The sequence below is a fragment of the Leptodactylus fuscus genome, chromosome 5 (assembly GCF_031893055.1).
Source record: "Leptodactylus fuscus isolate aLepFus1 chromosome 5, aLepFus1.hap2, whole genome shotgun sequence".
NCBI lineage: Eukaryota > Metazoa > Chordata > Amphibia > Anura > Leptodactylidae > Leptodactylus > Leptodactylus fuscus.
In genome coordinates this window covers 15,966,148-15,972,212 of record NC_134269.1, presented here as the reverse complement: position 1 = coordinate 15,972,212, position 6,065 = coordinate 15,966,148, and positions in this window count along the sequence as shown.

Here is a 6,065-nt window from a genome sequence, read left to right as displayed (position 1 = left end):
CTGTGTCAGCTCCTTCCTTCAGCCGCATGTGTCAGCGAGAGAGGCGCGCAGAGAGCGACGAGGGAGCGGAGGAGAAGGTAAGTTTAATGTGGAGGTGGAACGTGAATCTGGGGGCAGATGAAGGAGAGGACGGCATGACACTGGGGGCAGAGATGGGGGGACAGGAATCTGCGGGCAGAGATGGAAGAGGGACATGACACTGGGGGCAGATGAAGGGTGTATATGAAGCTGGGGGAGAGATAGAGGGGGGACATATAATTTACAGGTGACTGTAGGAGGATTATACTGTGTGCGGGCATATGAAAAATTTAAGAGTGGACGGAGTCAACACAAAAGTGGGCGGGGCTAAATTTTGTCCCTCTTTTGGTTCTTCAAAAGTTGGGAGGTATGTGCTATACTTATCCTCTGGTTGCCATGTGATTAGCAGCGGTTGCTATGGTTATGCACTTGTTGCTATGGTTTTCGTCCGGCGCTCATGTGACTACCGTTGGTTTCTATGGTTATACTCTGATTGTCATGTGGTTGCTATGGTATTGTACCAGCGGTCGTGAGATTTGCACGGTTGCTATGGTTATGGTCTGGTTGCCATGGTTATGTTCTGGTTGCTATGGTTATGTTCTGGTTGCTATGGTTATGGTCTGGTTGCTATAGTCATGTTCTGGTTGCTATGGTCATGTTCTTGTTGCTATGGTTACGTTCTGGTTGCTATGGTTCTGTTCTGGTTGCCATGGTTCTGTTCTGGTTGCCATGGTCATGTTCTGGTTGCTATGGTTATGTTCTGGTTGCTATGGTTACGTTCTGGTTGCTATGGTTCTGTTCTGGTTGCCATGGTTCTGTTCTGGTTGCTATGGTTACATTCTGGTTGCCATGGTTATGTTGTGGTTGCTATGGTTATGTTCTGGTTGCTATGGTTATGGTCTGGTTGCTATGGTTATGTTCTGGTTGCCATGGTTATGGTCTGGTTGCTATGGTTATGTTCTGGTTGCTATGGTTACGTTCTAGTTGCTATGGTTATGTTCTGGTTGCCATGGTTATGTTCTGGTTGCTATGGTTACATTCTGGTTGCCATGGTTATGTTGTGGTTGCTATGGTTATGTTCTGGTTGCTATGGTTATGGTCTGGTTGCTATGGTTATGTTCTGGTTGCCATGGTTATGGTCTGGTTGCTATGGTTATGTTCTGGTTGCTATGGTTACGTTCTAGTTGCTATGGTTATGTTCTGGTTGCCATGGTTATGTTCTGGTTGCTATGGTTACGTTGTGGTTGCCATGGTTATGTTCTGGTTGCCATGGTTATGTTCTGGTTGCCATGGTTATGTTCTGGTTGCCATGGTCATGTTCTGGTTGCTATGGTTACGTTCTGGTTGCTATGGTTATGTTGTGGTTGCCATGGTCATGTTCTGGTTGCTATGGTTACGTTCTGGTTGCCATGGTTATGTTCTGGTTGCCATGGTCATGTTCTGGTTGCCATGGTTACGTTCTGGTTGCTATGGTTACGTTCTGGTTGCTATGGTTACGTTCTGGTTGCCATGGTCATGTTCTGGTTGCCATGGTTACGTTCTGGTTGCTATGGTTACGTTCTGGTTGCCATGGTCATGTTCTGGTTGCTATGGTTACGTTCTGGTTGCCATGGTTATGTTGTGGTTGCCATGGTCATGTTCTGGTTGCCATGGTTACGTTCTGGTTGCCATGGTTACGTTCTGGTTGCCATGGTCATGTTCTGGTTGCTATGGTTACGTTCTGGTTGCCATGGTCATGTTCTGGTTGCCATGGTTACGTTCTGGTTGCCATGGTCATGTTCTGGTTGCTATGGTTACGTTCTGGTTGCTATGGTTACGGTCTGGTTGCTATGGTTACGTTCTGGTTGCTATCGTTATGGTCTGGTTGCTATGGTTACGTTCTGGTTGCCATGGTTATGTTCTGGTTGCTATGGTTATGTTCTGGTTGCTATGGTTACGTTCTGGTTGCCATGGTTACGTTCTGGTTGCCATGGTTACGTTCTGGTTGCCATGGTTACGTTCTGGTTGCTATGGTTACGTTCTGGTTGCTATGGTTATGTTCTGGTTGCTATGGTTACGTTCTGGTTGCCATGGTTATGTTCTGGTTGCCATGGTTACGTTCTGGTTGCTATGGTTATGTTCTGGTTGCTATGGTCATGTTCTGGTTGCTATGGTTATGGTCTGGTTGCTATGGTTACGTTCTGGTTGCCATGGTTACGTTCTGGTTGCCATGGTTACGTTCTGGTTGCCATGGTTACGTTCTGGTTGCCATGGTTACGTTCTGGTTGCTATGGTTACGTTCTGGTTGCTATGGTTACGTTCTGGTTGCTATCGTTATGGTCTGGTTGCTATGGTTACGGTCTGGTTGCCATGGTTACGTTCTGGTTGCCATGGTTACGTTCTGGTTGCTATGGTTATGTTCTGGTTGCTATGGTTACGGTCTGGTTGCCATGGTTACGTTCTGGTTGCCATGGTTACGTTCTGGTTGCCATGGTTACGTTCTGGTTGCTATGGTTACGTTCTGGTTGCTATGGTTATGTTCTGGTTGCTATGGTTACGTTCTGGTTGCTATGGTTATGGTCTGGTTGCTATGGTTATGTTCTGGTTGCTATGGTTACGTTCTGGTTGCCATGGTTACGTTCTGGTTGCCATGGTTACGTTCTGGTTGCCATGGTTACGTTCTGGTTGCTATGGTTACGTTCTGGTTGCTATGGTTACGTTCTGGTTGCTATGGTTACGTTGTGGTTGCTATGGTTATGTTCTGGTTGCTATGGTTATGGTCTGGTTGCTATGGTTATGTTCTGGTTGCTATGGTTATGGTCTGGTTGCTATGGTTATGTTCTGGTTGCTATGGTTACGTTGTGGTTGCTATGGTTACGTTCTGGTTGCTATGGTTATGGTCTGGTTGCCATGGTTATGGTCTGGTTGCCATGGTCATGTTCTGGTTGCTATGGTTACGTTCTGGTTGCCATAGTTATGTTGTGGTTGCCATGGTCATGTTCTGGTTGCTATGGTTATGTTCTGGTTGCCATGGTTATGTTCTGGTTGCTATGGTTACGTTCTGGTTGCTATGGTTACGTTCTGGTTGCCATGGTTATGTTCTGGTTGCTATGGTTATGTTCTGGTTGCTATGGTTATGTTCTGGTTGCTATGGTCATGTTCTGGTTGCTATGGTTATGTTCTGGTTGCTATGGTTATGTTCTGGTTGCCATGGTTATGTTCTGGTTGCTATGGTTATGTTCTGGTTGCCATGGTTATGTTCTGGTTGCTATGGTTATGTTCTGGTTGCCATGGTTATGTTCTGGTTGCCATGGTTATGTTCTGGTTGCCATGGTTATGTTCTGGTTGCTATGGTTATGTTCTGGTTGCCATGGTTATGTTCTGGTTGCCATGGTTATATTCTGGTTGCCATGGTTACGTTCTGGTTGCCATGGTTACGTTCTGGTTGCCATGGTTACGTTCTGGTCGCCATGGTTACGTTCTGGTTGCTATGGTTACGTTGTGGTTGCTATGGTTACGTTCTGGTTGCCATGGTTACGTTCTGGTTGCTATGGTTATGTTCTGGTTGCTATGGTTACGGTCTGGTTGCTATGGTTACGTTCTGGTTGCTATGGTTACGTTGTGGTTGCTATGGTTACGTTCTGGTTGCCATGGTTACGTTCTGGTTGCTATGGTTACGTTCTGGTTGCTATGGTTATGTTCTGGTTGCCATGGTTATGGTCTGGTTGCTATGGTTACGTTCTGGTTGCTATGGTTACGTTCTGGTTGCTATGGTTACGTTCTGGTTGCCATGGTTACGTTCTGGTTGCTATGGTTACGTTCTGGTTGCTATGGTTACGTTGTGGTTGCTATGGTTATGTTCTGGTTGCCATGGTTATGTTCTGGTTGCCATGGTTATGTTCCGGTTGCCATGGTCATGTTCTGGTTGCTATGGTTACGTTCTGGTTGCCATGGTTATGTTGTGGTTGCCATGGTTACGTTCTGGTTGCTATGGTTACGTTCTGGTTGCTATGGTTACGTTCTGGTTGCCATGGTCATGTTCTGGTTGCTATGGTTACGTTCTGGTTGCCATGGTCATGTTCTGGTTGCCATGGTCATGTTCTGGTTGCTATGGTTACGTTCTGGTTGCCATGGTCATGTTCTGGTTGCCATGGTCATGTTCTGGTTGCCATGGTTACGTTCTGGTTGCTATGGTTACGTTCTGGTTGCCATGGTCATGTTCTGGTTGCTATGGTCATGTTCTGGTTGCTATGGTTATGGTCTGGTTGCTATGGTTATGTTCTGGTTGCTATGGTTACGTTCTGGTTGCCATGGTTACGTTCTGGTTGCTATGGTCATGTTCTGGTTGCTATGGTTATGGTCTGGTTGCTATGGTTATGTTCTGGTTGCTATGGTTATGTTCTGGTTGCCATGGTTACGTTCTGGTTGCCATGGTTACGTTCTGGTTGCCATGGTTACGTTCTGGTTGCTATGGTTACGTTCTGGTTGCTATGGTTACGTTCTGGTTGCTATGGTTACGTTCTGGTTGCTATGGTTATGGTCTGGTTGCTATGGTTATGGTCTGGTTGCCATGGTTACGTTGTGGTTGCTATGGTTATGTTCTGGTTGCTATGGTTATGGTCTGGTTGCCATGGTTATGGTCTGGTTGCTATGGTTATGGTCTGGTTGCTATGGTTATGGTCTGGTTGCTATGGTTATGGTCTGGTTGCTATGGTTATGGTCTGGTTGCCATGGTTACGTTGTGGTTGCTATGGTTATGTTCTGGTTGCCATGGTTATGTTCTGGTTGCTATGGTTACGTTCTGGTTGCCATGGTTATGTTCTGGTTGCTATGGTTACGTTCTGGTTGCTATGTTTACGTTCTGGTTGCTATGGTTACGTTCTGGTTGCTATGGTTACGTTCTGGTTGCTATGGTTATGGTCTGGTTGCCATGGTTACGTTCTGGTTGCTATGGTTATGGTCTGGTTGCTATGGTTATGGTCTGGTTGCTATGGTCATGTTCTGGTTGCTATGGTTACGTTCTGGTTGCTATGGTTACGTTCTGGTTGCCATGGTTCTGTTCTGGTTGCTATGGTTATGTTCTGGTTGCTATGGTTATGGTCTGGTTGCTATGGTTATGTTGTGGTTGCTATGGTTACGTTCTGGTTGCTATGGTTACGTTCTGGTTGCCATGGTTACGTTCTGGTTGCCATGGTTACGTTGTGGTTGCCATGGTTACGTTCTGGTTGCTATGGTTACGTTCTGGTTGCCATGGTTACGTTCTGGTTGCTATGGTTACGTTCTGGTTGCTATGGTTACGTTCTGGTTGCCATGGTTACGTTCTAGTTGCTATGGTTACGTTCTGGTTGCCATGGTTATGTTCTGGTTGCTATGGTTACGTTCTGGTTGCTATGGTTACATTCTGGTTGCTATGGTTACGTTCTGGTTGCTATGGTTACGTTCTGGTTGCTATGGTCATGTTCTGGTTGCCATGGTTATGGTCTGGTTGCTATGGTTATGGTCTGGTTGCTATGGTTACGTTCTGGTTGCCATGGTTACGTTCTGGTTGCCATGGTTATGGTCTGGTTGCTATGGTTACGTTCTGGTTGCCATGGTTATGTTCTGGTTGCCATGGTTATGTTCTGGTTGCTATGGTTATGGTCTGGTTGCTATGGTTATGTTCTGGTTGCTATGGTTATGGTCTGGTTGCTATGGTCATGTTCTGGTTGCTATGGTTACGTTCTGGTTGCTATGGTTATTTTCTGGTTGCTATGGTTACGTTCTGGTTGCTATGGTTACGTTCTGGTTGCTATGGTTACGTTCTGGTTGCTATGGTTACGTTCTGGTTGCCATGGTTATGTTCTGGTTGCTATGGTTATGTTCTGGTTGCTATGGTTATGGTCTGGTTGCTATGGTTATGGTCTGGTTGCTATGGTTTTGTTCTGGTTGCTATGGTTATGGTCTGGTTGCTATGGTTATGTTCTGGTTGCCATGGTTACGTTCTGGTTGCTATGGTTATGTTCTGGTTGCTATGGTTACGTTCTGGTTGCCATGGTTACGTTCTGGTTGCCATGGTTACGTTCTGGTTG